This window comes from Suricata suricatta, chromosome 2, assembly GCF_006229205.1.
Source record: "Suricata suricatta isolate VVHF042 chromosome 2, meerkat_22Aug2017_6uvM2_HiC, whole genome shotgun sequence".
Taxonomy (NCBI): domain Eukaryota; kingdom Metazoa; phylum Chordata; class Mammalia; order Carnivora; family Herpestidae; genus Suricata; species Suricata suricatta.
Genome location: NC_043701.1, coordinates 79672347 through 79680509, shown reverse-complemented (window position 1 = coordinate 79680509; position 8163 = coordinate 79672347). Strand labels below are relative to the sequence as shown.

The window sequence follows — 8163 nt, the reverse complement described above, 5'->3', positions numbered from 1 at the left end:
CCTGTGGATTTCCAGTCTGATAAAGTAATTTATACCAGGCCTAGGCGCCAAAAAATACCTTTTGTAAGTGGGTTGATCTCTTTGGATGGATATACTAACCTTAATATAAACATGAGAGGTTGGACCTTAATGATTCCAATTCTTCATCTCTGCAACAGAATTGGACAGCATCCTTGTCATGGACTCAAGATGAGCCCAGTAAACTTCTTCACCTCTTTATGAAAGTATATGATGCTTCAAAAGCATGGGCCAATCACCACTGAGGCCACAGTGGCTTTGTGGGTTACATGATCGAAGATACCAGTATTATAGTTCCTGTACATCCTCTCAAGGTTCAAGAAGTCTTTAATCTCTAGGAGACTATAACCAACAAAATCATTACTTTTAGATATCAATTCAATAAAGCAAGAATTTTAAAAGTTAAATGACTTTCTTTGCTCTATGTGAAAAGCACCTAAGTATTCAAAACAAGATGAAATTTTCCAGTGGTCAATTATGTAGAAAAACATGAGTCACATTTCTCTGATAATGAGAGGTGAGTGATGTAAAGTAGGGAAGGGCCAAAAATTGGGCATTATGTCAACTTTGTTACAATCCTCACATTTATATTTAGTATAAATTCAATCAGGCAAATAATATCATCTCTGTCATGTCAGTTTATTATTATTTTTTTTTAATTTTGCTACTTTTTAAAAAAATATTTATTTTGAGAGAGAGAGAGCTGGCAAGCAAACTGGAAAGGGACAGAAAGAGAAGGAGAGAGAATCCTAAGCAGGCTCTGCACTCATAGAGTAAGGGGCTCACTGTGGGACTCAAGCCCATAAACAGTGAGATCATGACCTGAGCCAAAATCAGGAGTCAGACACTCAACCCACTGAGTTTATTTTTTTTTAAACTGAGAATTTAAAGAACCTCTAAGTTTGCTTCTACCTTGTACATTTCAAATCTCTAAGACAGTTTTTAATTCTTTTTGAAATGTCTGCTCTCTCAGTAAAGAGGTCTTCCAAAGCCTCAGAAACTTGGTGAAGTCAATCAGGACCATAACAGAGTGTTCCAAGTAGGAAAGGGAATATAAATACAGGCTGAGTATCTCAGTGACCTTTGAAATAGTGGCACCATGCTGGTTGCAAAGTAATATCACATCACATCACTGTCAAGACCACGAAACAAGACATTTAAGCTAAATACTAACAAATGAAAAAAAAATAAAAAAGAGAAAAGGACTACTGAATAATCTCCTGCACTACATCCAATTCAGAATCCAAATGGAAAGTTTTGGTAGCTACAAACTTGTCACAGGCAATTTCAACCTCAAGCACAAGGGAAGTGTGAGCAGTTTATTGGCAGGATTGGAGAAAAACAAAACATTTCCTCTAGAAGGTAAGTAAGTAGCTACAAATATTGTTGGGAAACTCTCTGGGCTAACAGAGAAATGGCTACAAAAATCAGGAAAAGCTAATGGTCTTCAATTGCTAGAGAATGTGCTAATCTCCCTTATTAAAGGGAGATGGTTTGGTTAGGGCAAGTGTGCTGACCATCTGGGATCTGTTAAGGCTGATCCTAAGGTGGACGCTTTCTTGCCCAAAGTTTGATGCACGGAGTTGGGCTGCCAAAAGGGTTATACTGGGAAAGAGGGTTTGAAATGCTTATCAGGTGCCAAGATATATAAAAAACTACAAATATAGGAACGAAGAATGCTAGATCAAAATGGAGAAAATTGGAGGGAATGTGAACAAATTCTGGAGCTAGAAGGTCACTGCATGTGATAGACACTGCCGTCATATGTGTGCAGAACTCTGGGATTAGGGGAAGGGATAAAAGCAGTAAATATCACATCCTTCCACCCTCTAGATTTTGAACAAATTGAGAAATAAACTAATTCTGTAGGGCAAATTATCACTTGTGTTAACCAGTGACTAGATGGAGGACCGTTAGGAGGGATAGTAAAGTAGGATTGCTAATACTGAACCACTGAATTATCAGACAGGCACCCAGTTGCAAGCAATTCTAGACCAGTAAAGGCTTCCCTGCATTGTGGAAACTTGCCCAAGTAGTACTCACAGTGTGAAGAGTACAGAAGAACTTGTTATACGTAGGCTTGGTCCCAGAGAGAGACAAATGGAGCTGAGCCGAGCCTATCTAGTTATCCAACTCAAGCCTGCCACTCAGATAACTTATTCTGCTTCCTCAGGGTAGAGTGAATAGAGGAGAGGAGAAAGATCTAGGTTATACTGATGGAGTTCCATCTACAGGAAGGAAACATTAGGAATAGGGGGAGGTACCTTTCCCATTGATAGGAAGTGACTGAGTTTGAATGAACTGGCTGGGGCCAATGTGGAAAGAGCTCAGAAAAATAGGGAAGTATCAGCCAGGGGAAGTAGAAGTCATAGTACTGCCTTCCGACACCCGGAAGAAAATAGTACCCAACCCAATCCAACCTCCAAGTAACTGATACACTTTTAAGAGCCTTGAAAACTAAGCCCAGGATGAAAGATCTTAATCAACCCCAGCACTTTCATTCATGTATTCCCATAGCTACTGAGGCAGCAACATTTGCCTGTAGTTGCTTGGCACTTTATACTTATCAAAATAGTTCCACAAATTGTCAATTTGTTTATAACCATAATCATCCTTTTTTGAGAGGTAAGACTATTTATATTTTATAGAAAGCTACAGAGAACTACAATGTCATTTTCTTGGAAGATATTTAGAAGAACTAAAACAAGAACATAGGTCCTAAAATTCTTATAACTAGAGTATGAAACTTCTGATTGACTTGATGGTACAAGTAGCAGCTAACAAAGAAAACTAAGATGTGTTTCTTAACATGTTGGTCTTAGTATCAAGATATGAAAATTCAGATACCTAGAGCTCCAGGCAAGGTCAAAGTTAGTAATAACCATCTTACATGGAAATCTTTGGCCCATTCAATCCATGAGATAAAATTTTACACAGTAAAATTGAAAGGAAAATCAGTATTGTTTTGTTTTGTTTTTTAATCAAATCTACTAAATATAGTTTTACAGATATATTATTTCAGATTCATTTTTTGCTAAACTCATGGTAATATAGAAAAATCTATATAACCAATCTTTTTAAAGGAAAAAGGACATTTGTGTGTCAGTCACTTACTTATGCTACATGAACAGTAAGTATTAGGCTGTATGCTAATAGTGGTTGTTTATACAAAGAAAAAAAAAGGCTTTTCTTTAGTGGAGCATATTTAAGTCAGAGAAAAGGAAACATAGATCAATGTGATAAATTACTGCAGCTGAAATGATAAGGAGGTATACAGCCTGCAATGGAAGCACAAAGAATAAAATAAACACAATTTATTTTAAAGTCTAAGCTTTTAGAACTTTTCTTGGAGATTTTATATATGACATAAATTCCTTTCTACCAGAATTTTATTTTACAAATCTTACAGGAGCTGGTTTACCCTACTTAGCTTGCAAATAAAAATGATTTATCTTTACCAACCATAAATATTTTGCAAAGAAAGTATAAATGATCGATATTAATTATAATTGCATGAATGATCACTTCAGCATTTCCCTGGTTATCACAGTATCATGAAGTTGGGGATTAGGAGAGAAATACACTTGAATCCCAGAGCAGTGAGAATAATATGTTTCTGAAAGACACATGTTCCACTACCCTAGCTGAGAGTGACAAGTCCCTATAGAACATCTGCACTGACCTGGCAATAAGCTAATAATTTAATGAATCCACAGAAAGAATCTACTTTTATGATTTTCTCTGTGCCTTCTAGGGTATTTTCACTGAAATGCAAGATGTCCCTAATCACATAGGATCCTATGGAAATGACTGATACTGTGACAGGAATATTGAACCATCTTTCAAAATCAGAAAATTTTTCTGGTAGTTTCTACTCTTGCAAGGCTCTTTATTTATGAAAACTTCTTTATGAAGGGTTATTCTGGATAGGAAAATGAGTCTGTGTTAGCTTGTCTAATGAAGCATTCTAAATCTCCCCTGTCAATTGAATAATTCATTCCATTCAAGCAGAGAAGATCCCATGGGGTCTTGTTTATCTTGTGATGGGAACATAGGCCATAGCTATGACACAACTGTCCAGTTCTAAAGAACCCTGTTCTAAAAATATTCATCTCTGTCAATAGAGAACTTACCTTAGGGCACAATTATCCACAGTTTTATAAGGGCACTTTCATCATGATTCACTTTCTTTGTCCAATGGGCCTTTTTCTTTTTGAAATGAATAACCTGCCCAATTTTGTGTTTCTTAGAAACAATTGAAATATAAAAAGCAGGTAATTCATCTATCTGATGTCCTGAGTTTGGTAACATCCTTGAGACAATCACTGGTCTTAGTGCTAACAAGTATAAGGCAATATAGGGAATGATATTGAAATAAGCCCCAGTGAGGTCACAAGTGATCCCACAAATGCTGGTGGGGAAATGTATGTGGTACAAAGCATTCGTAGAAATGACAGGCCGCTTGTCATACAGTTGGGACTAAATAGCATCAGGCTATAGGTATAAAACTCCTGGTAGAAATGATTAGAAGCCTCAGAAAGGGCAGATAGAGAAGTACAAGGATTAAGTCACGGGATTTTTGGGGCATTCATGAACAGGTAGTCTGATTAGGTCAAGTTTCACAGTACCCAAATAAAGGAACTTAATAGGCAATTAATCAGTGTTGGTTGATGATGATAATATGCTTTGAGAATAGAGTAAGTGGATATAACAAGCCAACGGTAAAATTACTATAGGTAGTACTGAGTATACAGGTAGTATTGAGGTTAGCAGCGAGGGTTCCAGGAATGGAATCTCTGAGACAGGAGAGAGGAACTAGGTCAGCAAGTGGTATAGACTGGATGTATGTTTCCCCCCAAATTCATATTTTGAAGCCATAATCCCTAGTGTGGCTGAATTTGGGGGTAAGAAAGTAATTAAGATTAAATGAGGTCATAGGGTAGGATCCTGATCCAATAGGTTCAATGTTATAAGAGACACCAGAGCTCATTTATGCGTGCATGTGTTCTCACCTACTCCTTGTACACATAGAAGAAGGTGGTTGTCTCCAACTTAAGAGGAAAGCACTCACCAGGCACCACCCTTGCTGGCACACTGATCTTGGACTTCTATTCTCCAGAGCTGTGAGAAAATAAATTTCTGTTGTTTAAACTGATAAGAACAGATACTACACTTGATCTTAGCCAAAAAGCCAAGAAGCAATTAAATTTCTGTTGTTTAAAAAGCCACCCAGCCTGTGGTATTTTGTTATGGCACCCCAAGCACGCTAATGCGCAAGCATTAGCAGACCAAGAACTTTAGAAAGGGACTTACATGATTTTAGTGAAATGTGTAAGCTGAAGAATTTGATATTACTTCAGATTTTATATTTCTCAATAGGGTATAAGCTGCAGGAGAGCAGGGACTTAGTCATTCACTATAGCCTCCATTCATAGAACACAGCAGGTGCCTAATAAATATTGGTTGAATGAATTTCACCTTACCAAAATTGGCCAGACCTACAAAAAGGGCAATTGGAAACAAAAGCAGAGAATAAAATAGCTCTGAGTACAGCATTATTCACATAAAAGACACTGGACTGATGTTGTACCCCAAGTAGAGACAGTTGCACAAGCCATTACAATACTTTTTCCAAAGTTTCAGAATAAAAGTAATGCTCTAGACTACAAAACAAATCCCTCTGAGCTAATTTGGTTGTGTTTCAAAAGGCAAAAGGTAAAAAATGCTGTTGATGAACGGCAAGAAGAACAAAATGGACTTCATTTTTCCACGAAAATAGCCACTCGGTGATCATGATCTAACACTGAAAAAAAAATGTGTGTTGTACCTTGTGTATATGTGTGTTTGTGTTTACATAATGTGTGTTTACAAAATGCTTCATAATTCACAGATTGTTCACTGATAAAGCAAACTCAATCAAAATACAGATTATTAATATTGTGAATGCCATAGATGATATATACATGTGAAGAAATTTTATAAGGAACTACAAGAGTTTATGGAGCACGCTCCACAATATAAACTCAATTTAATCCACTATTTATGTCCTGTATACCTTCCATTGGACAAAGCAAATTCTAAACAAGCCCAGAGTCAAAGAGCAAGGACATTTTGCGTACCAAGGAGCAATAGGAAGAAGGCATGTGTCTAATTGTATTATGGGGCAATAAAGTGTTGGAAACAATAATTCAATGTAATACAATTGGTATTTTCTGACCAAAACTTTTTGAAAATTGCTATGATTAGTAGTTATGCTATTATAGTTTTATTTTGCTTATTCTTGATTATTAAAGAGATTAAACACATTTTAATAGTTTCTTTGGGGGGCAAGTAGATTTCATTTTTTTTAATATGTGGGAGTGTTATGTATATATTTCCAAATCAAGTCAATTGCCCATTATATACTTTGTGCATATCTTCTCTTGCATCTCCCAAAGTGGCTTTTCTTCTATAATATTTTACTTTTTACAATTTTTTTAATGTTTGTTTATTTTTGAGAGAGAGTGTGTGAACAGGGGAGGAGCAGAGAGAGAGGGAGACACAGAATCTGAAACAAGCTTCAGGCTCTGAGCTGTTAGCCCAGAGCCCGACGTAGGACTCGAACTCATAAACTGCGAGATCATGACCTGAGCCAAAGACTGAAACTTACCAACTGAGCCCCCCAGGCACCCCCCCTTCTTCTATAATATTTTAAAGACCAAAATATTTCATTTCTATGTAATTGAATTTATCACCTTTATGGTGAATACTTTCCCTATTTTCTAAAGAAGTTCTTCACTACAAAAATCACAAGAACATTCTTTTATATTAATTTCTTTAAAATCGCAAGTTTGCCTTAAACAAGTATATCTTTAAGTCATTTATCTGGGAATTTGGGGGGAACATGATATGATGCGGTGGTAGTCAAATTTTATTATATTTTCCCATATGAATTCCAATTGTAGCAGCATCTTTTGCTGAAAAACCTGCATTTCTCCATTGATTTGTTATGCCTTCTCGTCCATAGATCAAGTGCCCACTTACATGTGACTTTTTTCTGGGGTATTTGTTTTACCCATTGTTCTATTTCTTAAAAATAATAATTTTGATATCCAATACAAGAAGTTTGCCTACATTGGGGATAGGACCAGTTAAAATGTCACAAAATTCAGTTAGTGAGATTCAACTGTTTTTCTTAACTATATGTCCTCCAAATTGCTTCCCTCCAGTAAATTTCCAGAGTTCTCGTCAAGTGGATTATGAAAATTTTTGCCAGTATTCTATTGTTTCTATAGACAAGAGCATTTCTGGAGGCCCTTACTCTGCCATTTCTGCTAGCATCACTTTGATAAATAAATTTTTAAATACTGAATTTATATCCAACAATTCTGAACAACTCACCTACTAATTCTAACAATTTACCTATCTATACATTTGGAATACCTATGTGTGCAATCATATTATTGGTGAATAGTGGCAATTTTATTTCTCCTTTTGCATTCCTTATTTTTATTTGTTTCCTCTTAATAAGACCTCTAATATAATGTGTAATAGAATAAAGTAAACAATCTCTTGTCTTGTTGACAATTTCAAAGCAAAACTTTCTACATTTGTGCTATTAAGTATAATGTTATAGATATATTTATTTATATTAAAACCTCTACCAGATTAAGAAACTGCTCTTTTTCTCAGTCTTCTAAAATTTCCATGTTATATTGAGTTTATCTGCAGGTATTGAAATGAAAATGTAATTATTATTATCCTTTAAGCTTTTAATGTGGTGAATTATATTGATTTTCTAAAACAAACTTTGATTTCTTTTTTTTTAATGTTTTATTTATTTTTGATACAGAGAGAGACAGAGCATGAGAGGGGGAGGGGCAGAGAGAGAGGAAGAACAGAACCAGAAGCAGGCTCCAGACTCTGAGCTAGCTGTCAGCACAGAGCCTGACGCGGGGCTCGAACCCACAAACATGAGATCTGACCTGAGCCGAAGTCAGAGGCCCAACCGACTGAGCCACCCAGGCGCCCCCAAACTTTGATTTCTTAGATAAATTCAACATGGCTGTAATTTCTTCTTTTTTTTATGTTTCTGGAGTATTTTTGCTAATATTTTGTATAGGATTTTGCATCCCTTATTTATGATTGAAGTTGACTTGTAATTTT

At 36.0% G+C, this 8163-nt stretch overlaps 1 pseudogene; it reads right to left on the bottom strand.

Annotated features, from left to right (window-relative positions):
- Nucleotides 1-5118: 5118 nt before the first annotated feature.
- On the bottom strand, nucleotides 5119-5221 carry LOC115286048 (annotated as a pseudogene).
- Nucleotides 5222-8163: the final 2942 nt, after the last annotated feature.